Here is a 27211-nt window from a genome sequence, read left to right as displayed (position 1 = left end):
AAGGGAAGAAGAAACCAAGTCTGCTGTCATGGCGGAAGAAGGATTCAAGTTTTGACTTATGGACTTTACAGTCAAATGACTCGTGTTTCATTAATAATGAAGTTGTTTTCAATGAGACGTGATGATTTAAATGTAATAAATTTGACTGATTTGATGATAGGTAACAAAGCCAAGAGTGTTTTACTCAAAGGCACTAAGTTTGTTCCAGCGTACTTTCCCACTTTAGCAGATGTATTCGGGGATGTTAAAAAATTTTGTAGAAAATTACACTTAAGGGTATTTTTTTGGGGAAAAAAGTTCTGATTTAATGCTGAGTGTGGAAGATTGTGATGATCCATTTTTTTATGATGGGGAAGGGGATGAATCCGTAGAAAATGTTTCTGTTGAAAAATTTGAGTATGTTACAGGATATGGAAGGCTGAGTCTGCCGGAAGTGCCATATATTAGTACATTTGTACCGCCCAGGAAATCTCCGGTCATTACCATGTTTGCAACAACGCTGTGTAAGCAGGTGGAAGTAGAGTTTAAAACGTTTTCGAAAAATGTTAAACAATTCCATTTGAGTAAGAATGAACATCTAGCACTCAAGGAGTTACGTGCTTTAAATTTACAGTATTTCTTCACACAGGCTGATAAAGGGGGAAACTGGGTGATCATGTCCAGGGCAGAATATAGTAGGATGTCGTGGGATTTGTTATCTAATGATGAAGTGCATCAGAAGCTGCAGTTTAATCCTTTGGTAGAATTCAATTCATTACTGTTAGATTTATTAGAAAGGGGTGAACGTTTAGGATTTTTTTCAGCTTCTGATGTGAAAAGGTTGTATACTAAGGAGCCTAGGAATGCCAGGTTTTTTGTCATTCCTAAGATTCATAAGTACCTGGATAAACCCCCAGGGAGACCAATAGTTTCAGGGGTGGGGGCATTTCTGCAAAATGTTGGAATTCTTAGATTCTCAGCTTAAGATGCACCTCCAGAGGGTGCCATCGCATATTAAGAACACTAAGGAATTATTGGATTGTGTTAAAAATGTTGAATGGCAGGATGACTTTTACTGGGCGTGTGTAGATATAAAATCACTGTACACTAGTATTAAAATTAAACAGGGTCTGGAGACTGTCCTTAAAATGTTGGGTTAGGGTCCATGTACTTCATTTATAGTCCAACTTTTGGAATTTTGTCTTACTCACAATATTTTTGTTTTTGAAAAAAAGTTTTTTTGCAAATGGAAGGCACTCCTATGGGTGCCTCCTTTGTTCAGTCTTATGCAATCTTGTATACGGCACATTTTGAAAATTCATTTCTGTATTTAAATGATTTCTTTTTAAAGAATATTGTGCTGTACAAGCGATATATTGATGATGTAATTTTTATATGTAAAGGGGTTCCTTCAGATTTCAGTTTGTTTATGGATGATTTGGGTAGGAATGCCTTCGGCCTGGAGTTCACTTATAGGACACAAAGGCACAAAATCCAGTTTTTGGATGTGGAATTGTATGTGGACTTTAAAAATATTGTTCATTTAGGCCTTATCATAAGGAAACTGCTGTAAACAATTTTTTGTATGCTAGTAGCTCTCACCCATCTCACTTGTTGCAATCTCTTCCATATGGGGAATTTAGGCATATTTTCACCAACACTTATGATAAGGATCAATTGGTAATAGAATTTAATAAGGTTAAACACAGGTTTCTCTGTAGAGGTTATTCACAGGAAGTGGTTTCTGAAGCTGAAAGGCGGGTTTTAGGAGTGAATAATTTTGTAGATGGTAGGGGTGCCATTAAGGGGGCAGTTTATAAGGGAGAAAAATATCTAATTAATACAAGGGATCAGCAGGATGCTATATATTTTGTTAATAAATTTTCCCCTTTTTCTGAAACCCTTAGAAGGTTAGTTAATAACTTGTGGCCTGTGGTTAGTGAGGATGAGAGTTTGAGCAACCTTTATCCTAGCAGGATTATTTTTTTTCTTTTGGCAGGATTTTGAACCTTAAGGAATTATTAAATCTCAGAGAAATTAGGAATGAGCGTGTAGCAGAATGATAAATTTACATGGGTCCAGTATTAATGGGAAGAATTTTATGGCTAGGTATCATTTTGATTGCACCTCTCATGGTGTAATGTACATTTTAGGTTGTGGGTGTACCCCTGTTATGTGGTATGTGGGACAGACTAGGAGGAAGGTGAAATTGAGAATTTTAGAACATTTGGGGGACATCCGGAATAAAAGGTTGGACAGTCCAGTAGCTCAGCATCTTTGTTCGGTACACAAGGGCACACTTGACAGTTTTTTCTTTAAAGTAATGGCTAGGCCAGCATATGATGAACATATTGGGAATGTTTTTTCTCAGAAGCTTTTGCAATTGGAAACAAGGTTCATTGTGAATTTCAGAACCTTATATCCTAGGGGGGTGAATTTGGAGATGAATTTGTAAGTAATGTATTAGTCATTTATATTGTTTATAGATAAAATTTTGTATAAAAAGTTTTGTATATCAAAAATGTTATAAAATATTAAAACTTGACTCGTACTATAATAAAATTGCTAGATTTGCCACAGATGCCCCCGATAGGTCCCACCACTGTATAGCTCTAAAGCAACTTAAATGGCTAGAACTGCCACAACTTCTCTTGTACAACCAAATTAGCATAGCCCGTAAAATTATATATTATCCTGAAAACCCCCTTGCTCTAAAATGCATAATTCATCCCTACACCAGTAATTGAGAGCTATGCTCCAATAATAAACTCCTCCTGGACATAACTGAATCCAGTAATACAGCAGGTGACTCCCTTTTCTCAAACTTCATAAGTAACAAGTTGAATTCTTTACCCTCCCAACTTAACAAAAACAACCTCAATTACACAATTCAACAAATCTCTAAAAGTGCACCTCACTGATACATGGCTCTACTCTTGTGCTACATCTGGCTAGCACCAATCAGCAACACAGCAACTTCCTCTACACTTTCCTCAACTATATCTATACTTCCTGTTAGTCTCCCTGACTTGGGTAATACAGGGTTAGTACTAAAGTGCTCAGATCTTTGATGCACAAGTCTAACTGTTGTTCTCACACCTCCAGATTCTAGGTCCTTCCCTTAATTGTAAACTATTACAGTTACCATCAATGACACTGGTATTATTGTAAAAGCCTCCTGTTCATGATGCTTGTCTATAAGTTGCAAAACTGTAAATATTTGCTTCTGTGTGTTTTCACGAATATCTTCATTATTGTAACAATTATTGTTCTACTGTATTTCTTGTTATGAATACTTTCATTTACTGTAATAACTATTGTTCATGATCATGGAGCTTTTCTCCCCAAGCCTCCTCTGAAAAAGGACTTGTGTCCAGTTGGACTTTCCCAGTAATCAAATGTAAAATGAAAATAAATAAATTGCTCATGTGAAGTACAGTGAATTATTTTGTGCCAGGAGCTTTTGACACACCAAACCCGAAAGGTTTGCAGTCACTGCTATGACTACATTTTTCATTTTAGTTTGACCATTGTTTCGCAGTGGCATTGAAGAGACTTGACAGATGCATCTAAATCTGCCTTTTTTCTATGTCATTCTGTTGTAAATCAGTTACTTTTACTGTTTCCCAGATCAGGAATAATCATCCAGTAAACAAGTTCATAAAATTGCCTGCCTGGTCTGTAGAACTGTATTGAACAGGCTTATTTGAAGTGGGGAATAACTTAATGAATGCAGTAGTACTGCCAACATATGCTTCATACAATGTGAGTTGTTGTTCAGCATCTATTGGGCCAAGCTGTAGATCCTTTTCTTTGCATAAATGTTTTTGTTGCTGTTGTCATTTTCGATTAGTTGCTTTGTTGAGATAGCTTCATGACCACAAGAACGTCAGTGCAACAGGCCTCTCTATCAACGGCTGCTTCTTTTAGTTCTTGCAGATACAGCACTACTGAAGTAAGGAATGAATCTCCATCCTAGCCTCTGGCAATGTCCATGTCTTCTGTAATTATTGACTTCACATTATGTGGCCAACGTTTTTGAGTTTTAGCTTTAATGTTAGACCTTTCATTGAACAGTCTTGGTTAAATTCATTAAGTACTGACTGATTTGATTTTGCAGTCTGTGCAGTTATGACATTTTCTTCAGCACCACTGTTCAAAAGCATTTTTTTTCTGTTGCACAAAGTAACTTAGAGTCCAACTCTCCCAGCTCTTTGCTTTTACTGGGAAAACCATAGTTTTGACTTTCCAGACCTGTGTTAACAATGTGATGTTTTTGTTGTTGAAAATCTTATTCAGATTTGCTTTCCTTCCAAGAAGCAGATTTTTTTGTATTTCATGACTGCAGTCACAATCTGCAGAGATCTTTAAGGCTAGGAAAATAAAATCTGTAGCTGATGTAATTTCTTTGTTTATTTATTGTTGACATTCAGGAACAAGTTTGCTTTTGAGCTATCTACTTTCACCTTCATCAACAAGTTTTTAACTCTTCATATATAAAATATTTAATATTTCTCCTGACAATTGTAATTCCATCATCATCCTCTTTTTCCCATTTTCTACATGGGGTTGGGGTTCATAGTGTCATAGGGTGATACTAGGCTATTGGCCAGGAGGTCCTTATAAGCCTATCCAAGAATTTCGCCCATGTTCCCTCAAAGTCAGCATCTGTTTCCCCTGTCCAGCAGGGACACAGGTGGGATCGCAGGGGTGTATTTTCTGTTTCCCATCCAGTTGTCCAGGTTCCTCTTAGAGGGCTAGAGAGGTACTCTGCTTGACATGGAGAGGGAGTTTATTCCTCAAATGGGGAGTCTTTGGGACACAAATCTATCCCGCCAACAAGTTCTGTTAATGTCACAGACCAGGTTAAGGCCTTTCATGTGGGTTGCTTGAATGGAGTTTGTCTTACGATATGCAGCAACTCCATCAAAGCTTTGTCTGAGATGGCCTTGTATACCAAACACAGGCAACCTCAACAGTCTGTATGAGACTGAGTAGAGGGACATGGCTTTTAGCCTCTCTGTATAGGATAGATGTTTGAGACCCTGGATTTTCCTAGTCAGGCTCTGTGGTATGTCCAACTACTGCATTTGTTAATTGCCACTAGCTCTCTCGATTCAGTGCCTCATTCCTGCTCTCTTTGGCATTCATGCCTGACTTTTGCAGATCTTCTTTCACTCAGTCCATCCTTTTTGTTGGATGTCCTCATTTTCTCTTACCTTCTTCATGTCTGACTCAAATCTTCACCAGATTGTCTTCTGCTTTTCTGTACATGTGTGTGAACCACTGTAATCTGTTCTCTTTGATCCTTTTTGCAATTGGGAGGTACTTTGGCTTTTGCTTCTATGTCCTTATTTCTTCTTTCCAACAGTGTGCATCCTACCACCCTTCTCAGGCACTTCATTTCCATCACCTCTAGCTTCCTCATTTGCTCTGCCTTTACTGCCTAGATTTCTGTATCTTAGAGTAGTAGTGGTCGAACCAATGTCTTGTGCAACTTTCTTTTCAGCTTCTTTGACGCTCTTCTCTCATAGACTACACCTGAGACACTATGCCAGTTGGCTGCAGCCCATCTGATTCTAGCTTTGACCTCTTCATTCTGACTTCCCTTCTCCTCAACCACCCCTCCCAGATACTTGAAGCTATTTACCTGTTCCATTATCTTCCCTCTAGCTCAATTCTCAACTTCTTCTGATTTCCCCAATTTGCTGCCATTACCACGGTCTTATCTGTGCTTAGTTTCATCCCATGTGCCTTGCATTCTATTCCAGTTCCCTATCCTTTGCTGAAATTCTTGCTCAGAGTCTGCCTGTGATGCTGCATTGTCTGCATATACTAACTTTGTTGATCTGTCCCTTCTGATTTGTTTGCTAATGTAGTTCATCACCAGTATGAACAGCAGTGGCTCAGAGCTGCACCCCGGTGCACACCCACTCCCACTGGGAACCCCTCTGTGAGACCAATTTGAGTCATTGGATCCTTGTACATAGTCTGCATTAAATCTACCAATGATTCTGGGACTTTGAACCACCGCAGTACTGCCCACCGCAGTACTGCCTAAATCAGCTTTCTTGGGACCTTGTCATATGCTTTCTTCAAGTCTAGGAATGCCCAGTTGGACTCTTTCCTCATCCATAGCTTCTTCTCAACTGTCTGTTTCACTGCAAACATCACCTCAGTTGTGCTGGTCCTGATCTGAATCCAAACTGCACATTTCCCATATTATTTTCTACTACTCTGCATATCCATTTATGAATCACTCTCTCCAGAACTGTCATACAATGTGATAGGAGTTTAATGCCTCTGTGCTGCCCACAGTTGTAGATGCCCCTTTGTTCTTGTATACCAGCATGAGTATGCTTATTGTAAAGTCATCTGGGATGCACATTTCTCTCCACACTCCTATGAGTGCCATCAGGAGCCATTTCTCCCCTATCTCACCCAACATTTTTATCATATCTGCTGTAATCTCATCTGAGCCTGCTCCTTTCCCTGACTTCATTTTTCTTAGTACTATTCTTACTGCTTCTAGGGTGAGCTCCTCTTCTTCTCTCGTTGTAGGCTGTTTCTGTGGCAGTACAGCTTCTGTGGGGTTTTCTTCTTTCAGAAGCTGCTGGAAATACTTCTTCCATCTGCCTTTGATGTCCTGTGGACTGGTGAACAGGTAGTTGCTGGCATCCCATATGAAAGGTGTCTGTCTATCTTTATCTTTCTGTCTTTGCCTTGCAGCCTTATATAGTTTTTGTGCCACCTACGAAGTCACTTTGCAGAAGCTGGTAGATTGCCTCAGATGCCCTTTCTTTGCTGTTACAACTCCTTTCTTAGCTTCTTTGTTAAGCAACTAGTATTCCTCCCTAGCCTGGTAGGTCTTTTCTATCTCCCACTTTTCCCTGCACTCCTTTCTTTTGATGACTTCCTGGACTTCTGCATTCCACCACCAGCTTTCCTTATGTACCTTATTTCTATACCTAGATCAGCCACATGTCAGTTCTGTAGACCTTCCACATGCTGTTTTGAGGCACTGCCATTCTTCTTCAATTCCACCTATTTCATCCACTTCTTGGGGTGCTAGAGCCCTGAGTAATTCCATGAACTGTTTTACTTTCTCTCCAGTCAAATTCCGGGTCTTCAGCCTGGTCTTTGATCTTTAGACCCTCCTCTGACCACTACTTGGAGCTAATTGTGGTGACCAGTGGTTTATGTTGTGGGCCGACTGTTTCACTGGGGAAGACTGTGCAATCACTGATTCTACCCCTGTGCTCTTTCCTTACTAGGAGGAAGTGTACTTGAGTTGCATGTTGGCCACTGTTTTATGTGATCTTGTGACTCTCTCTCTCTTTCTGAACCATGTGTTGGCTACTATTAAGTCATTTGCCAGACAGAGGTCTAAAATGACTTCTCCTTCTTTATTCCTATTGTCCCATCTATGTGGACCCAGGCAGTCCTCATTTCATGTTCTGTCTGTCCCGATATGTGCATTCAAGTCACCCATTGTCAATACCAATTCATGTTGTCTTGCTTTGTCTAGTAGGTCCTGCAACTGCCCATTATCAATACCAATTCATGTTGTCTTGCTTTGTCTAGTAGGTCCTGCAACTGCTGTCTGAATGCACTCTTTTCTCACTATCACAACCCTGCTGTGGGCCATAGGCTGAGATTATGAATACTGCCCTGTCATTACAGTGGAGTCTGATTGTTATGAGTCTGTCACTAATTCCGATGACATCCCTCACTGCCTTCTGAAGCTTCTCTCATACAATTCCCACACCATTTCTAGCTCGTCCTCCTCCTGAGTAGTAGACTCTGGATCCCAAGCCAAGTGGCTTTCCATCTTGTGTGTTGGATACATAGGATGTCCAGCCTCCTCTATATCATCATGTCATCCACGTCCAAGCTGCGTCCCGTCAGTGAACCTACATTAAGTGTAGCAATTCTCAGTTCATGTTTGGCAGGTTGATTGGTTTTAAGTCCAGCTTTCGCTCAACAGAGCTATCCCAGGTAACCCAGGCTGGGCATCTAGATACTGCCCAGCCAGTAGCTTATTGACCCAGGGCTGCTGAGCTTTATGGTGGGCACACACTAGCCATTAGAGCGCATTCACCTCCTCCCACTGTTAGCATGGGTCCTTGACATAGGTTGGGGTAGGCTGGGTCCTCAACCAACTTATCACCGGTAACTACCCATGCCCATTTTGTCAACATTTGTCAACATGACCGAATCACTAAGAGACATATTTTACACTGTTGAGTGGCTAGACTTGCCATGGTGTGCAGTCTGTGATCCATGTTCTGCTATCTTGAGGGTACTGCGCACCACAGTAGATGCCCAAGTGGTTGGTCTGTACAACTCATCCTCCTATAGGGCACCATGTAGAGTCTGTGCTGCTGCCCACAGCTCTATCCATTGGTGAGTTGGATATGGAATCACTCAGCATGTTTTTCGTAGGTTGAAGGAACCTCACAAAGACACAGGAAGAACATGCAAACTCCAAACAGGCATTGGACGGAGGTCAGGATTGAACTTTGTACCTTGTGGATGGGAGGTGAAGACCTTAACCGTTATGCCCTAGAGATAATTTGCAGTTGTTAAGATTCCAGCATCTGATTCATCAAACTCATCATTTTGCATGCCATACTCATGAGGATAAATGAAATAAAAAGACCAAAAATATACAGCCTTGTCACAATCCTGTTGTAATTTTCAGCCAGTCATTTATTCCTTATTTAGCTCTAATGGTTGCTTTCTTGTCGTGCATACCGATTCCTTAGGAGTCGATTAAGGTGAGTAGTCAGTAAAGCAGAAGTAAATATTTTTGTTCAACTCATTTTTATCAAGAAGAATATGTTGGAAATTTGATCTTTGGTACCTCTGACCCTTCTGAACCAGCTTGTACTTGGTCCTTATATTGCTGGAGTCAAGTTTGCGTTATCTTGAGAATTGATATGTGAAGTAAGTGCAACTGTTAAGTAATTTGAGCACACTTTAGCATTGCCGTTTTTGGGGCTGAAGTATAAATTGATGTGTTCCAATCTTATGGCCACTGTTGTTTTCGCATAATCTGTTGGCAAATTCCAAACAACACTATATCCGCATAATTTTGCAGGATTTTAAATAACTCATTTAGAATTCTCTTCTGTCTTCCAGTCTTATTTGCAAGATTTACTAGAAGCAATTTAATTTACTTTCTGGGATGTCTGACTTGGGATCAGAGAACATACAATTGTATGTCTCAGTGAAGTTGGAGTTTTCTAATTTTCCTGTATATTGCTGTCAATTCTAGTAAATATGATTATTATAGCAGCAGTCATAGGGGTTGGACTTTAGAGCCTGCAGTTTAATAACAAATAAATGTGATATTTTGCTATTTATAGGAGTGCATATGTCACCCGTCTGCCTTTCATAAAAATGATTACATTACAACACTTTAGAAATTTTATAATTTATAATAATATTATGTATAATTGTACTCCTAGGTCAGTTACTTAAAACGACTTACTCTTGGAAAAAGTTTACCTATGTACCTGCAGGCCATACTTCAGTTGTTTTTCCCTGTAGAAGTGATGGTCCTTTTCATCACACTGTACTAGATTAGTAGCATAAGATTTGTAGTTATTAGGAAGATTTGCACTACACTGACCTGAAATTGACTTAGTTTGGTTTTCCTGTTTTCTTTTTAGCAACTGATCTAGTCCAGTTTTTCTGACTCACAGCTTTGCATTACTTTGTGTCTAGCCACTCCACCTTGAACCTGCACAACTCCCTCCCACTCCTGCTTAATTACAGAGGTATCAAAAAACCTGATGTAGAAAGGCACCATCTTTTGACATGGCTTTTCTGCCTTGCTTCATAGGAATCCCCAGTAGTGTGCTTGCATGTAAGTACTGCCTGGTATTGTTTTTGTTTGTGAATCTTATTGCTATTTTTGTAAAGTTCACCCTAAGGGGATCCTGCAGTGCTTCTGTAACCACTCTGCCTCTCCAAGAACTAACTTTAAACGTGTAGGTACCCTATTGTAAAATGAAAATATATCCTATACCTACCACTGTTGTATATTAACCCTGCATGCATTCGTTAGCAGTCTACCATGGATTTTATCTCCCTTTACTCTCCTAGGCTCTTTCTCCCTCCTCTGAGTGCTTATAGCTTACCATTGTACTTACTCAGGCCACCAGGTGGCATTGTTCAACCACTACCTATCTTTTAATACAAGCCAAAAATACTGTAACTGTTCTATTAATTTACCACTGCCCTGTTTTAGCCCTATTAAAACTTACTATATTCTACTAAACTCCTACTGCCCTGTTTTCAGCTCCTATCCCTGTCAACTCTCAGCATCTTTCTAATTTCACACACACAGTGCCTTATGCCAGTGCCTCCTTACCTCTGAGCTAGTTCTCAGCCTCACTGATAACTTTTCACTGGCTTTTTTCCTTCACTGTGGCTGTACCAGCTCCATTTGCCCTGCGGGCTCACTCCGCTCCCCTACCCTGACCCCAGTTTCCACCCTCCCCCACTACTTCTACTTTTATTTCAACTACTCCCACCCACTCAAGACAGCCATCCAAGTCAAAGCCTTCCCCTCTTTACCCCTCCTCCTTTCACCCACAGTCAACCATCCAATCAAAGCCTTCCCCTCTTATCCCTTCCTCCTTTCACCCACAGTAATTAAATACATCACTAATTATATACATCACTCATTCACTACCCCCTCTCACCCCACAGCTCTTCTCTCCAACTACAAATCCTCCTGTATTAAACTACCTTTTTCTAACCATGCTTTCCTTACTGTTCCTAACACTCCAAACCCCTATCTCCCTCCTACTACTCCTAACAACTTTATACCATGCCAGCTCCTATACTTCCAGTCAGCTTCCACTCTCTACTCCTTACCATACTCCCACACAAAACCATCTCCTCCCTCACACAAATAATAATTTCTTTTCAATCTCCTCCTCTCTGTTTCATCTCAACCCTCTGCACCTTTTTAATTGGTGCATTCGTGGACGGCGCAGTGGTAGTGTTGTCACCTTACAGCAAGAGGTTCTCTGGTTCGATTCTCGGCTAAGGTGCCTTCTGTGTGGAGTCTACATGTCCTCCCTGTGTTTGTGTGGGTTTTCTCCGGGTGCTCCAGTTTCCTCCCACATTACAAAGACATGCATCTGGAGCGTTTCTCCCCAGGCCTCCACTAAAAATTGGCTTCAATCCAAGTCAGACTTTCCTGGTTAACAAATGTAAAAAAAATAAAAAAATCCTAAAATTATTTCCACTACTGCTAAGACACTTACTCTTAAACAAATACTAGACCATCCAGAATACCCTAAATCCAAACCAAAGCACACTAAAATAACTATCTTCAGTAACCCCATCTTAGCTGGAGACATTCACCTCAACCCTGGACCTAACACACCCACAAGTAACAATTACCCCCCCCTTCCTCTAACCTTTCATCCCCCTACAATACTCTTAAATTTTTCACACTTATTGCCCAGTCTCTCAACAACAAAGCACATCCGTTTCAAGCATGGCCAAGTCATAACCACAACCTAACATTGTAGCCATCTCTGAAACATGTCTCAAACCCCACATCTCTGACTCTGAAATCCTACTTTCTGGATTTCACTATCTTAGATGTGACTGCCCAAAGAAAAAAGGCAGAGGCGTTGCATTAATCTATTCCAATCTACTTACCTTAATTCCCTTACCAAACCCCATTCTTAAATTTGCCAATGCAGAACTAACAGCCGGTCTATTAAAAATGAATAATCACAAAAGCCTCTGTATCATCGTCCTTTACATCCCACCCGGAAATAACGTCTCAACCCTTGAAGACCTACTCCAATGGGCCTCAGCTGAAAGTTGAAACTTGCATACTAGGCGATGTAAACATCGACTGGAATAAAATCAATAGTTCCATACGCTCACACAAGGCAAGGTTGGAGCTGTAGTTCACCAACATTTTATTGCACCACAAAATAAAAGAAACATAAGTGCTTTCGTTATATAAAATACATAACTTCATCAGATAAAAGCCAACATTCAAATGGGCACATATATATGACTTGCATTATCACATGACAAACACCAATTAATGAATTAAAGCAACAATGTGTAAAAATGTATAAAAACAGTTAAAAAACACATATAACCATTAGTAGATTCCCCAGGAAAAAAAAATATATGCATAAATATGAATGTGAAAAAGCACATTTTAAAACCAACTAAAAATATAAATATGTACATGTGTGTGTATAAGTCCATTAACACATATTTATGTGTATAAATCTATGCTATTTCAGTTCTGCCTTCATTTTTAACACACATCCTATAGATGCAGTTTCATTTAAACCTGGGAACCCCACTCCATCCAGGCGCAAAATCCAATACAGCTCACGATTCTCCAAGAACAATTGCCAGGGACCACCTCTTGTATTGTTTTGCACTTGTTCAATTATAATGAACTTAAAGGGGTTTTGAGGGAATTCCAGATTATGTCTATATAGGGCATTGGTATTTTTTTTCCCCCGTTTATCGTAATTGTGCTCATAAATACATTGCTTCAACATCTGCTCCGTCTTGCCAATATAAAAAGCAGAACAGGCCTGGCACAATGCCCCTTATACAGCTCCAGAACTATTACAGTTGTAATGCCCCTTCACTCTAAAATTAAACCCATTGATAGCAAAAAGCTCACCCACATTGATGTATTTACAGTGATAGTATCTCCCACATGGATACATGTATCTATGTTTTAAATCATCATGTTGTTTACCAATTTTTCTACAAGTTTTTGATGTTCAAACCTCTTTTCCATACTATAACTGGTTTGTTACTAATTCTAGATCTAATCTCCCCATCTCCCAACAAAACCTTCAAATTTTTTGCTAGAATCTCCTAGATCAAAGGGCTTAGGCAGTGGAAATTTCCAACCGGACTTGTAAAAAACTCTCCGTTGCATCAAGAATTGTTGTCACTGTTTGACCGGCATGGATGTGAGTATCTGGAAGTCCTGGTTAAATTCAATACCCACACTATTGCTGAATTAACAAAGAAACTAAAGATCTTGATGTGGCTAACACTCGTGATTTGTTGTTTGCACAAAACCAGCTTGAATATCAACATGTGTTTAACAACATTGATAACATTCAGAACATTAAACTGCATAAAATCAATAAATTACAATGAGACACTGATGACTATGCAAATAGGAGGGCGTACCCTTAGCCGCCAAACTCACAAGAATGGCGTCGGAGAACGTATACAACCAATGAGGATGGTGAATCCTTGAATATTCATGAGGATGCCAATACCGGAAGTGATGTCCCTTTAGACCAAGGAGGCCTGAGACGATCGGAGCGGATCAGGGAGAAGGGAGCACAACAACCAGAATCAACAGAATGGCCAGGAACCTCAGTCATTTCGGAACCAGTGTGGATACCAACAGAGGAACTCATCAAACCAACGGAGGGGTTGGAATCGGAACCAACAGCGGAACTGATGAGCTTGAGAGCAACAGTGGGTGATGATGGTGGACCTCTTATACTCCTTGGCTTACTAGAGAAACAAAAATTAAAATTAAACTCCGTAATCAAGCCTGGGTCAAATGGAGAGCAACAAAAACCCCTCAAGATCGAACCAAATTTCAACAGCTAAGAAACACAACCAAATCAGCCGTTACCTTAGACAAAAAACAATACTTCTGCCACCTCCAGCAGAAACACAAGAATAACCCAAAGAAATTCTGGGCTAGTTTCAACAACCTCCAGCACCCAGGAAAAACTACTACCCCAACCCCCGAAAAGCTCATTGAGCAAGGGCCGGAAGAAATAACCAATTCCTTTAACTCTTACTTCACCGAGACAATCCAAAACCTTGCCAGTCAACTAACCTCCTCTCCCCCATCTGCCACACAACCCCAAGTTGAGACCCCTACCCAGTTCACTTTTAAACCTGTCTCCACATCATACATATATTCTCTCTTAAAAAAACTTAAACCAACCACTCTAGCAGCTGATCACCTCCCTGCAGAATTCTTACAAATAGCGGCTGAAGTTATTGCATACCCTATATCCATCCTTATCAATAGAACCATTACCGAAGTTAGTATTCCCACTGTATGGAAGATATCCTACATCATCCCACTTCACAAAGGAGGCACCTCCACGGAAATCTCAAACTATAGACCAATAGCTATACTGTCCCCAATAGCAAAAATTATGGAAAGATGTATCCACAAACAACTTCTTCACTACCTAACGTGCAATCATCTCCTATCCAACACCCAACATGGCTTTCGCCCCCACCATAGTACAACCACTGCTCTCCTTTCCTTTGTCGACTTCATTAATAACAATCGCAATAGTAAACTTATATCCTCCGCCCTCTTTCTTGATCTGTCAAAAGCTTTTGACATGGTCAACCACCAGCTCCTACTGTCCACCCTTGAATCCTTGCATCTGGACACCCCAGCTCTAACATGGTTCAAAATGTACCTAGCTGATAGGAAACAGGCTGTCCTATGGCAAAATAGACTATCAGACCTCCTTCCCAACACCATTGGTGTCCCTCAAGGCTCAATACTTGGACCACTTCTGTTTTCCATCTTCATTAATGACCTTCACTCAGTTATCCCTCAATCCACCTGCATACAATACGCTGACGACTCCACCTTAATCTGCTCTGATGCCTCCCTCTTCAACCTCCAAACCACCACTCAACTCTGCTTTTCTCTAGTTGAAAAATGGTTTACCGACCTCAAACTCCTACTCAACCCAACCAAAACCAAATTACTATTATTTTTTTCCCAACGTCTTCTCTACCCCAGTTAAAGAACTCCCTAACACAGATAGTAATGCCTTCTGTATCAAATCCAACAATGGGACTATCATAACCCCTGTCACCAATACCAAATTACTAGGAGTAACTATTGACCATAAGCTCAAATTTGACATACACATCACCCAAACAGTTAAATCTGTTAACAAAAAACTTGGATCCATGTACAGAATAAAAAAATTTCTTACTCAGACTGCTAAACTTACCATAGTCCGCACGCATCTCCTCTCTACACTCCTCTATGCCTCCCCAGTCCTTTCTTTCCTCCATAAATGTGAACTAAACATGCTCTCCCAGGCCTACCACCACATTACTAGATTTATAACAGGTTCTCCATATCGCACCCACCATTGTCATAACCTGAGGCAACTTGGGTGGTTGGAACTGCCCAATCTTCTCAAACTAAACCAACTCTCTGAAGCATGGAAAATAATTAACCAACCAGACAGAACCCCCGCTCTGTGTAGCATACTGATACCATACACTAACCTAAATAGTCTCCGATCTTCCAACAGCACCCAGATCCTAACCATTAAAGCCAATAATTCTGGTGGTGATGCCCTCTTCGCCAACTCCATTGGCAAGCCATGGAACGCCCTCCCAATCTACCTCAGAAATAATACCTCTCACAAACAGTTCAAAAAGAACCTTAAAGAATATCTCATGACACTATGGCTATGCCCATGTCCTGAACCTGATTAAGCTAATATTTCATACCTTCACACCAAATCTATCCAGTCCTCATCTCCTAATTTTTGCTCCCTTATCACTTATCTGGAAATAACATTTTTACCACAAATATAAGATGGTGACTCTTGAACTTGATATACTCTATTAGTATATTATATTTCCCTGTCATGTTTTACCAGATGATTGATCTTTGTCTCATTATACTTCTATGTAAATTGACTTTTTTTTACTAACCTTGTAAATGTACAACGTCTACTTATTTTTACTTTTTGTAACTTGCATTGTTATAACCTGGATTTTTTTTTTTTTTTATATAACTTGTTTTGAGATTTTGTGTTTTAAGATTATGATTGGAGCTTTTCTCCTCGGGCCTCTACTGAAAAAGGATATGCATCCAGTTGGACCAGCCCGGTTAACAAATGTAAAATAAAATAAAATAAAATAATAATTAACAATACAGGTGACTTTAAGGTCTTTAATTATAGCTCTCTGGACTATTCTGTTGAGATCGCAAATTTATTTGCAAGGGGGCTTACTTTTGTTCCAGCTGTTCATTTTAATCTTCCACAATTGATTTTAGATCTCAAGTTGTTTACCAGGAAAATGAACCTTAACATTGTATTCAACAACTGTATTAGGGCTATTCAAAACGAATTGAGACCTTCCAATTTGTGTAACCCGCCCATGCATTCCACCCTAAACTCCTTTGAGCAAGTGTGTGAACTGGATTTCAGGCATTTATTTAAATCTCCAGTCGTATACCATAAGAATTTAAATCCAGCTGAACTTGACATTTTGACTATGGTGCGACAACAAAAGGTTAGGATTGTTCAGCCTGACAAAGGTAGGGGGGGTTGTAATAATGGACATGGAGAACTACATTCTTTTCAGTACCACTTACTGCCAAGTGTCCAGGAATGAGGTTAACATTACCTATCATAGGATTAACACACAATTGAGTGACATGGTTATGGAAGGTCGCATCTCACTTGTTGAATTTAAATACTTAAAAATGAATGCCTCAGTTATTCCAACTATATTTTTGCTCCCTAAACTGCACAAACAAATTATAGATCCACCATTCTGCCCCATTGTAGATGCCCGTAATTCTATTACCTCTCGTATTGCTAAATTCCTAGATGCCAAACTTAAATTGTTATTAAGAACTGAGAAACATCTCTGCGACGACTCTTGGGACTTTCTTGCTAAATGTAATGAAGTGCAGTTCAACAAACAGTTTTTCTTTTTTACTGTGGATGTAAAATATTTATTTACTGTAATACCTCATGAGGTCGGCTTACACTGGTTTGGTGAATTTTTATTTAGAAAAAGGATTGACCAAAATTCCATCAACACATATGTTGAAATGATGGAAATGGTATTAAGGAATAATTATATTTATTTTGATGAGCAGTTTTTTTGTCAGCAGTCAATGGGAGCGGCTTGTGGACCTCTTTATGCGTACAAGGTTATGTGTGAGTGGGAGCGGAGATTTCTCTTTGAACACTCAGGGTTCCAAAATTGTATTCTGTACTTGAGATACCTGGATGACCTGTTTTTTATTTGGAATGGGAACTGAGAAAGTATTTGCATTTTCTTATACTATATTAATAATACAACCGACTTTCTACATTTCTCTCATAACATTGGTGAGGAGAGTATTAGCTATCTTGATGTCAAACTTGAGAAGGATGTGATAAAAGGGAGATTTGTTTCTACCATATATAGGAAACCTACCTATTGTAATGCCTTCCTTCATTTTGATAGTAGTCACCCATTGTCCCAAACGAAAGCGGTTGTTAAGGGACAATTTGTCAGGGCTGCAAGGATGGTGTCAGATTTTGATTTATTTTCATCTGAGTGTGCCCTTTTAGAGAGTATGTTTATTATGAGGGACTACCCTATGGGCTTTGTGCAAGATATTAAAAGAGAAGTAATGGACAAGAGAAGATCTGGGTTCTATTCCCCCATTCTTGATGAAAATGGTCTTGACCATAATGTAATTACATGAAATTCAGCTATTCTAGTAAATTGGGGGAGTACAGTTACTACTACTGATACCAATTTCAAATTGTCCTTTATAACCAGATTCTCTGTGGACTTTTGATCCAGGAGATTCTAGCAAAAAAATGGAAGGTTTTGTTGGGAGATGAGCTCTAGAATTAGTAACAAACCAGTTATAGTATGGAAAAGAGGTTTGAACATCAAAAACTTGGTAGAAAGGTTGGTAAACAACATGATTTAAAACATAGGTACATATGTGGGAGATGCCATCACTGTAAATACATTAATGTGGGAGAGCATTTTGCTATCAGTGAGTTTAATTTTAGAATGAAGGGGCATTACAATTGTAATAGTTCTGGAGCTGTATGGAGCATTGTGCCAGACCTGTCCTGCTTTTTATATTGGCAAGACGGAGCGGATTTTGAAGCAACGTATTTATGAGCAGAATTACAATATACGGGGGTGGGGGGACTACCAATGCCCTATATAGACATATTCTGGAATTCCCTCAACACCACTTTAAGTTCATTATAATTAAAGAAGTGCAAAAGAATACAAGAGGTGGTCCCTGACAATTGTTCTTGAAGAACCGTGAGCTGTATTGGATTTTGCGCCTAGATGCAGTAGAGTTTCCAGGTTTAAATGAAATTGCATCTATAGGATGTGTGTTAAAATTGAAGGCAGAACTGAGATAGCATAGATTTATACACATACACATAAATATATGTTAATTAACTTATACACACACACATTTACATATTTATATTTTTAGTTGGTTTTAAAGTATGTGCTTTTTCACATTCATATTTATGCATTATTTTCATAAATAAATATATATATATATATATATATATATATATATATGGATCTACCTGAGTAGATCGAAACGTCAGAACAGCGACAAATCGCCAGAAGATCGACAAGGCAGAAGACTGACGGAGTATCGACAAGGCAGAAGACCGACGGAGGAAGACACCGACGCTGAGAACACTGAGATGGGGAAAGGATGTGTAAGTATGCGGTAGTGACGGCCGTTAGGGTGCGAGTAAGGTAAGTGTGCGATGTTGGCGGTCTGTAGGGGTAGGGGTGGGATAAGTGAGTTAGGGTTAGGGTGCGGGTTAGGTAAGGGTGCAAGTAAGGTAAGTGTGCGATGTTGGCGGTCTGTAGGGGTAGGGGTGGGATAAGTGAGTTAGGGTTAGGGCGCGGGTTAGGTAAGGGTGCAGTAGTGATATATTTTGGGTTAGGGGCGGGTTAAGTGAGTTAGGGTTAGGGCGCGGGTTAGGTGAGTGTGCGATAGTGACGGACCTTAGGGTTAGGGTTTCGGTTAGGGTTGTAGATAGTTGTGTATGTAAGGGTTAGTGTTGGTTTGTAAGGATTTTGGTGTGCTTGTGTTGTGTGTGTGGGTTTTGGATAGGGGATTTGTTTTGTTTGTTATTGTGATGTGTTGAGTGTATGTGGTGTCATGTTTGTGAACTGTCGATTATGTGGTGCCGGTGAAGTGCGTGTCGGTGTTATGAAGTTTCGATCTAGTCAGGTAGATCCATATATATATATATATATATATATATATATATATATATATATATATATATATATATATTGCTGGGGAATCTATTAATGGTTATAAGTGTTTTTAACTGTTTTTTATACATTTTTACACATTTTTGCTTTAATTCATTAATTGGTGTTTGTCATGTGATAACGCAAGTCATATATATGTGCCCATTTGAATGTTGGCTTTTATCTGATGAAGTTATGTATTTTATATAACAAAAGCGCTTATGTTTCTTTTATTTTGTGGAGCAATAAACTGTTGGTGAACTACAGCTCCAACCTTGCCTTGTGTGTGATTAAAACGTTTGTGCTTTTCTGTGGAGTCCATTAACCTCTTTAACTTTACTCAAGTAACCCACTCCATCACCAGACCCAATAAAATAAATCCCCCAGGATCCACTCTTGACTGGATCTTAGTCACCCATCCAAATAAAATTACCAACTCTGGCACCATCCCTGACTCTATTAGTGACCACCTCCCAGCTTTCATTTACAGTGCAACCACCTCCCATCCACACCAACATCAATACATTCAGACATGCAACCTTAGAAAATTTGACCTCAAAAACCGTCTCTAACTATCTCAAACAAATGAACTGGAACATTCTAAACACCCTTCCACTCGATAAAGTGATAGACCACTTTAATTATACTTTCCTAGATGCTCTAAATTCTCCAGCTCCACCAAGGAAAAAAAGAATAAAAACTTTAACTGCCCCTTGGCTCCCTAGCTCCACCAAGGAAAAAAAGAATAAAAACTATAACTCCCCCTTGGCTAACCAAAGAAACAAAGCAAGTTATGCATCAAAGAGACAAATCCTGGAAGCTTTACCAAAAGAATAAACTTCCCGAATCCCTTCTCCAGTATACACAGCTCCGTAACTTTGCAAAAAAACAAATCTTCAAAGACAAAAAATCTTACTACATTAATATCCAGTCCAACCATCCCCAAAACCCTAGGCTTTTTTGGAACTCCATAAACTCACTCCTCAACCCAGGCTCCAAAAATAACCCCTGTCCGGACCAAAGTAAATCTGACTTCTAAATAGCCTCACTATTCAACTCTCTCTTTATAGAGTCAATATTCAACCTAAGAAAAACTTTTCCCAGCAATGACACATCTCTCCTACATTCCACCTCATTTAAGTCCCCAATAATTTCCCCCCTATGTTTGAGCTTAAACCTGTCTTCACTGACTACATAAAAAGACTTCTGTCCAAACTTAAACCCTGCTCCAATGCACCTGACAACATCCCCTCTTCCTTTCTCAAGTCTGCTGCCGATGGTATAGCTCTCCCAGTTAGTATCCTAATTAATAGATCCATAAAGGAATCCTATGTCCCTAAACTCTGGCATTCTGCCTTTATTCTTCCTCTCCACAAGGGAGGCAAAAACACTAACATTTCAAACTTCCGCCCTATAGCTCCTCTCTCTTCAATCTCCAAAATCCTAGAAAAATGCATCCACCTCCAACTTATGCCTTTTCTGACTAAAAAAACAACTTCTTACCCCTACCCAACATGGTTTCCGACCAGGATATAGCACCATGACAGCTCTACTTTCATTCTTAGAAACTGTCAATCATGCCCAAGAGTCTGGGAACTTAGTATGCACAGTGCTCCTAGATCTCTCTATACCGTTTCCCATAAGCGCCTTCTAAGTCACCTCTTAAACCTAAATCTCTCCCAAAACACACTTTTTTTCTGGTTCTCAAGCTGTCTGTCAGATAGATCTCAGCCTGTGAAATGGAAAAAAAGGCACCTCACCTTTCTTACCCACCCCTACTGGAGTACTACAGGGGTCCATCCTCGGACCAATGCTGTTTAATATCTTTATCAATAACTTTCACTCTGCTATTCCTAATGCCAAAGTCATCCAGTATGCAGCTGACTCTACACTTGTCAGCTCTGCCTCTAACCTCCCTGAACTCCTATCTGAAACTCAGACTGCCTTCTCAACTACTGACATCTGGATGCGCCAAAATCACCTTTCTCTCAATGCTAACAAATCTAAAATACTATTTACACCCTCAAAATCTTTCTCTTTTGATAAAAATTCCTTCCAAGTCCTTAGCCAAAGCAACTCTCCGATCAAAGTTGTTCCCTTTACCTAACTACTCGGTGTAACTATAGAAGAACACCTCAAGTTCGACATCCATATTCAGCAAAATATAAAGAAAACCCACCAAAAACTAGATATGTTATACAGGAACAACCACTTCCTCTCTGCTTCTACCAGGCATACTCTGGCCTCCTCTTACCTCCTTCCCTCCCTTCTGTACGGCGCCCCACTACTAACTAACCTATCCTCTTCCATAACTTCCAAACTTGAAAGCTGTTATAACAAAATTTCTAAATTTCCCACCAAAGCCAAACATTCCACCCATGACTGTGTTACCCTGTAATCCCTCAACTGGTTAGAATTCACAAATTACCTGGATGTCCTCCAGCTTCACTACAGCACATAGACTAATATTTAATCCAACCAAATGTCCTGCTCTAACTAGCATCCTTCCCCCATACACCCCAAATAAAACTCTCAGATCTGAACACCAAAACTTTACTGTCCACAAACCTAAACGTCATGCTGGACAACTTCTCCTCTCCTTCTCCTTAGGTAAGAAGTAGAACTCTGTCCCTTCCACACTAAGGACAATGTCAAACACAAAAAACTTCAAAACTCAGCTTTACACCTACCTCTCCTCCAAATAGAAATGTAACTGCATTCTCCCTACCTAGAACTCTTTAACAAAAGCCTCCTGGAGGGTATCCTCCTGAGTTCATAAGCACCTTATAGCTGGCTATAACCTCCTATAGCTAATTCCCATGCAATGCCTCACACTCTGTAAATAGCTTTTGACTTAAACTGTGTGAATTTGTTAAAATGTATCTGCACAATATTTTGCCACTATGGGCAATATTGATCACGCTTTGTATTATTTGATCTGTATTTGTACTTGTACTTTTATTTTATTGGACTGCTATCTTTACTGTAATCTGTTTTATGGAGCCTTTCTCCCCGGGCCTCCACTGAAAACGGGCTCTCTGGGCCCAGTGGACTTCCCCGGTAATCAACCTGGAAATAAATAAATAAATAAGACATGTAGCATTTGCTTTATGTTAGAAATAAGAGTTAAGTGCAGTTTCTAAGTTGTTAATAGTGATGCTGCAGAGCCTGTGCCTCACCTAATAAACAGAGTTGCAAAAACAGTTATTTACTAGTTAGTCCTAGTAAGCAGCTGCTAGTGGGTAATGATGATCAGTCCTGCCAACATATACTCTAAATGGCTGTAATGTGGCAAGACTTTGTTTAATTTAGGGAGTAAACTATTTGTAATGTGCTTGCCCTTTAGCTGTTATTGTGGAAGAATGTACATTGAAATTAGTAGTATGTGAGATAGGCCAGGAGTCTGACTGTGAAAATGCTGACATGTGATTCACCTGTTTATTATTTGGACGTTCATCCCAGATGTCGGTACAGGTGTTGTAAAGGCTTAGTTTAGCTTTGTGTAGTTTCATGTTGGATCACTTGAGGAGCAGGGCTGCATTATCCTGGAAGCAAAAGTAGTACAAGTTCTAGGCTGGGTATAAAATGTATGCAGGAGAAGGGACCGTGGCTGGAGGCAGAGTAGTTTATAAATGAAGGTGGTAAGGGGCAGACCAGTTGCTTTCTTGATTGTGGAGGACAGTTTGCTTTGTTAAGGATGGAGGCAGTTTTACATATTTAAGATCATTTTGTAATCTAGCAAGGTTGGCAGATGTTGAAATGGGAAGATGATTTTTGAATCTAGGGACTGTACCATTTTTAGCAAGGGTCACATATGCTTCCACCATTACATGTCTTTTAGATATCTTGCAGTCGGAAAGCTGTTTTCTTACATATCATAAAAGGGACGGTTGAGAGTGGGGTCAAGCCATAATCCATGGTCTTTAATGCAGGAAGCGTAGGAAAGCAGATATTTCATTGAGAGGTAATAGGGGCTGTAAAGTCAGTCTTTAGTTCCAGAAAATGTTCCTTGAGTTTTAGAATTATTAACTGTTTAGTAATACATTCAGTTCCAAAGAGTTGTGGATTCCTTCTTCAAGAGTTTCAGGATGGTGGGGATGTCCTGACCTTTCCTGAGTAAAATTGTCATCACCATAGAGGATTAAGTTTGGGACAGATGTGTCAATGGAAAGCTCATTTATACAGATTGAAAAGAGGAGTGACATCATAAGCTTCCTGTAGGGAGTGCTTGTCAGGAGCATATTGGAACAGAACAGAAGGTAGTTTGCAGTTTAACTTGTGCTGTTCTAATGAGATGTCTGACTTCTAAACATCCTTTACCAAATCCAAGTTTCCCTGATGGCTGCAGTAGGGGCACACAGCATTGTCCACTTTGTCAAAGGCTCACTTGAAATCTACAAGGAGTATTCCTATGAGATGCCTCTTGCCTACACTGCATTAAGTAAAGATGGCTAATAAGGCATGGAGGATACTGTAACCACAGTTGTACATAATGAGAGTGCAAAACCAGCCACACTTGTTAACATATCCAAATAATTAACCATTAACTATTTTTAAATTGTTAGAATAGAAAAGTTTTTTATAAGCCTGATATTAGATGGAGTTTGATTGGGGGGGGGGGGCTTGATGCAGACCTTTAGATTAACTTGAACAAGAGTTAATCATAGCATGCTTTCATGATGGTAAAAAGTTATAATTTCCAGTAGGGAGCTCCTGTCAGTCTGTTTGCCAGTGTATAATAATGGTTTCAACATAAAAATAATTAATTTGACTGTAAAAGGTGATGCCATTTTGAGAAAGGAGGATTGCAAGTGAGTGGCAGATTTCTAATGTCTTAATGAGTCATTTTTATGTCCTTATGTTGTAGTAGTGCTAGATTGATGGTCTGGAGGCTGCTGAGCGAGAAGAGGGATTGGTTGTGGTGTGTTAGTGTAGAACGTTCGCACAAGTGTCATCTGTGAAATGTATATGTGAGAGCCTGAGTAGTAGGAAGATGTGTAGCAGGTCATTTTGACTCATTACAAATGTTGTTCTTGATGTTTTCCAAAAGATTTTGGGATATCCTTGGGACCTCACTTGCTGATGACAGTACTAAAGTTTTGTTTATCTTTGTTTTTTTCATGAGTTTGTTAATTTTGTTAGGGACTTTAGAGAATGTAGGGATGCCAGTTTACTTCCACTTCTTTCATATTTTCTCCCTTTTCTGAAGTTTGGACTTCAAATCCATTGAAATTCAGGGACAGTTTTTCTGCACATATACTTTTGATTGCACAAGGAAAATTGATCCTTGGAGTAAAGGGGAGGGCAATTTGAGAGATCCCATGGTCAGAGAGCAACCAATGTTGATGTGGCCATTTATATGATCACAAATTAATTATGCCTTTGTTTCTTTACACAGAACAAAGTTTGTTTTTCACATGATGATTGTCATTTTGCTATAAAAGTGCTATGGTTTGCTCACTTCCGATGCAAGTGCCCAGATATGCAGTACAATGCATGGTTTAAAACTACAGAAAGTACTCTTGACAGTGCAAGGCTACAGTGCCTTCCACACATTTAGACCATCAGCCACATAGACATGGACTAAAGGTGGAGGTGTCTTGATCTACATTAGCAATAAGTATATCTCAAGGCTGGTTAAACAGGATGATACCCTGAGTTCATCCACATGCAGATCACCTTACATAGCGTCACTTACCATATCTTTGCAACTATAGGTCACCATCTTCACTTGTGCAGAAAAGCAGAAGACAGTATGGTGAAGAATATTTGGGACAGACGGGCAGAAGGCAAGAGGAAACGAAGGTGTCCAGCAAAGAGGTGGATGGATTGTGTGAAAGAATACCTACAACAGTCCGGCATGAGTATCAAAGAAGGCAGGATAGTGACATTGACTAGAGAGAGATGATGACAGTTGACACAGCACCCCAACCTCATGTAGAACATCTGAAAAAGGAAGACGATGATGATGACTATGGCGATGACAGTAGGTCACCAATCTATTTCTCAAGAATCCCTCAACAAGGATCCACAAAAAAGAGCAGTACCGAAACATTAGATTTGGGAATTTAAACCTTGCTTGTGACATAAATAGAACATGTTGGCCAGACAGATATGCAACTCGAAGGATCCCCATGCTGTGGAATAGGCTCCCCATCCATGTGAAGCAAAGCCCACCCCTAACCCTATTCAGATGTAACCTTGACCATTGTGGGAAATTTCATGTTCATCCCTGAGTTGGTCCCCATGTTTCTTATAGACAGAGGCTGACAGTAAAGATTCCCTTACTAATATACCCCTGTAATAACTTTTTATCAACTCCTAACATTTACCTACCAATTGATTTGTGTTTATCTAGCTGGTGCTTTGTAGCCATTGTTGCTGAAGCTAATTTGTTTATACTTTAGTTGATTTGTGTCAGCAATTGTAATGGTGCCTAATATTTGTCATTAGAATTGCACAGTTTCATAAGGACTGAATGTTTATTTTATTAGCATAACTTTTTACAACTGGTGTTAAATAAGTTAGAAAGGTTATCTAAACCATAGAGATCTCATAGCACTATCAAGTCCTTTCTCTGTCAAAAAAGTGTTTGTTGGAATGCAAGTTAAAGTAAGTGCTTGCTAAAACTTCTGTTCTGTTTAAAGTGCTTCTAAGGTTGGAGCTATTTTTTGAAAGTTTTTCCTGCTTTATCCTTAATTGTTCAGTGTTCCTTTGTTGCTCTAGTGCTAAAAAGCTGATTTTGAAAGATTAATGCCCTCAGTTTGTGAGGGTGTTAACAAAATAGTACTGTTTGTTTCCTTCTGAGGATGTGTTGTTTAAGGTGATAAGCCAAGTGGCTCCATCACAGCAACTGTATTACAGAACTTAATTTTTATATTTATTAAGAAACCACTTACAATTTCAATGCATGTATTGTTGGCAGTGCTGCATTGCATATAATTTATTCCATAGTAATTTAATTGGATTTCTACTGAACCTTGAATGCATCTCTTTTTGTTTCAACAGGTTCACTGGAAACCTAAGTATGCACACAACAGCCTCATCCAAATAGGCAGTCTGAGTCGGGTCAGTCCAACCACCATTTAATTAGAACAAACTGGGTACCACCTCTGGCCTTGTGCTTTAGGTGAGTGTTGGAGGCATGCAGTCTTCTGTGTATATTTTAGCCTGCAGTGACTAATCTGAAGACAAGTGCTTCAGTGTCGTGTTTTGTAAGCAATAGCCTTATAGTCTGTAAACCCTCCTCCACTGACATCCTGCTGGTCAGCTTGTACTCTCTCCTTCCTAACAGACACTGACATTTACTCCTACTACTCAAACTATTTCTTTCTCTTGTATTTTTCTTCACCTCTTCTACACTTGTTACTCCCATCATTTGTGTCTTCCTTTCTTTAGTGGAACTGCATGCCTTCAAGAAGTCACCCTTGTTCTCCCCCTTCCTTTCTTATTTCTTCTTGCCTGAAACAGATATTAAATCAGTTTCAGCTCTGAGCTAGTATTTGTGCACAGTCAACATCGAGTCATTGAACTCAACTGTCTCTTTAATGTGTTTTTATTTTTCTATAGAAGTGTCCCTGCAAGCCCATAGATATGTATGTAACAGTGAAATCTGCAGTTTGAATACCAGTCTGTGGGCTATATTTGTATGTAAATTATAAATTTTATAGCAGCCTAAAACAAAGAACATTGTCCACTATAATAGCTACTTTTTCTTAGACCACAGCAATCCCATTGGTACTTTCTCCTTTAACTGTGCTCAATTAATTGTTTTTAGCAGTCCACTGTCTCCCTTCCTTAAGTTTATTTCTCTTCTTGTGTAACCCCTTTTGAGTTCCCATCCAGTATTTTTCCAAAGCTGAACTACTGCATTCTGCCTTACTTTTTCTCGTTGTTTTGCTGTTCTGTGGGGGTTGAGGTAGGCTTTTGGACTTTGCATTTCAAAGTCCATAGAAACTTCCCTGCATTACACAGTTGTTCAGTCAAATGCAATATTTTGCTGCTGTTATCATTAGTCAGGTCAAGGTGATATTGTACTAACTGTCCTACTAAAACTGTGCCCTAGAGCAACAAAATCAAGACATTCATCTACTAGCACAGAGGCCTTTTAAACAGGTCTATATTATATGTTCGAAGTTTGAAAACG

The 27211-nt window shown here is 39.5% G+C and overlaps 1 protein-coding gene across 4 annotated transcripts in view; it reads left to right on the top strand.

Annotated features, from left to right (window-relative positions):
• The window catches only part of ENOPH1 (enolase-phosphatase 1), a 661653-nt gene that overhangs the window by 34147 nt on the left and 600295 nt on the right, over positions 1–27211 (top strand). The window contains exon 2 of one of the 4 annotated variants that reach the window (XM_044061190.1): positions 26074–26194. The exons of the other annotated variants lie outside the window; for them this stretch is intronic. The gene's annotated coding sequence lies outside the window, so the exon portion shown is untranslated. The remainder of the gene's footprint in view (positions 1–26073; positions 26195–27211) is intronic. 4 annotated transcript variants of the gene reach the window in all.

The sequence above is a fragment of the Protopterus annectens genome, chromosome 2.part0, assembly GCF_019279795.1.
Source record: "Protopterus annectens isolate FY-2018-M chromosome 2.part0, PAN1.0, whole genome shotgun sequence".
Lineage (NCBI taxonomy): Eukaryota > Metazoa > Chordata > Ceratodontiformes > Protopteridae > Protopterus > Protopterus annectens.
This window is presented reverse-complemented; position numbering and strand designations above follow the sequence as displayed.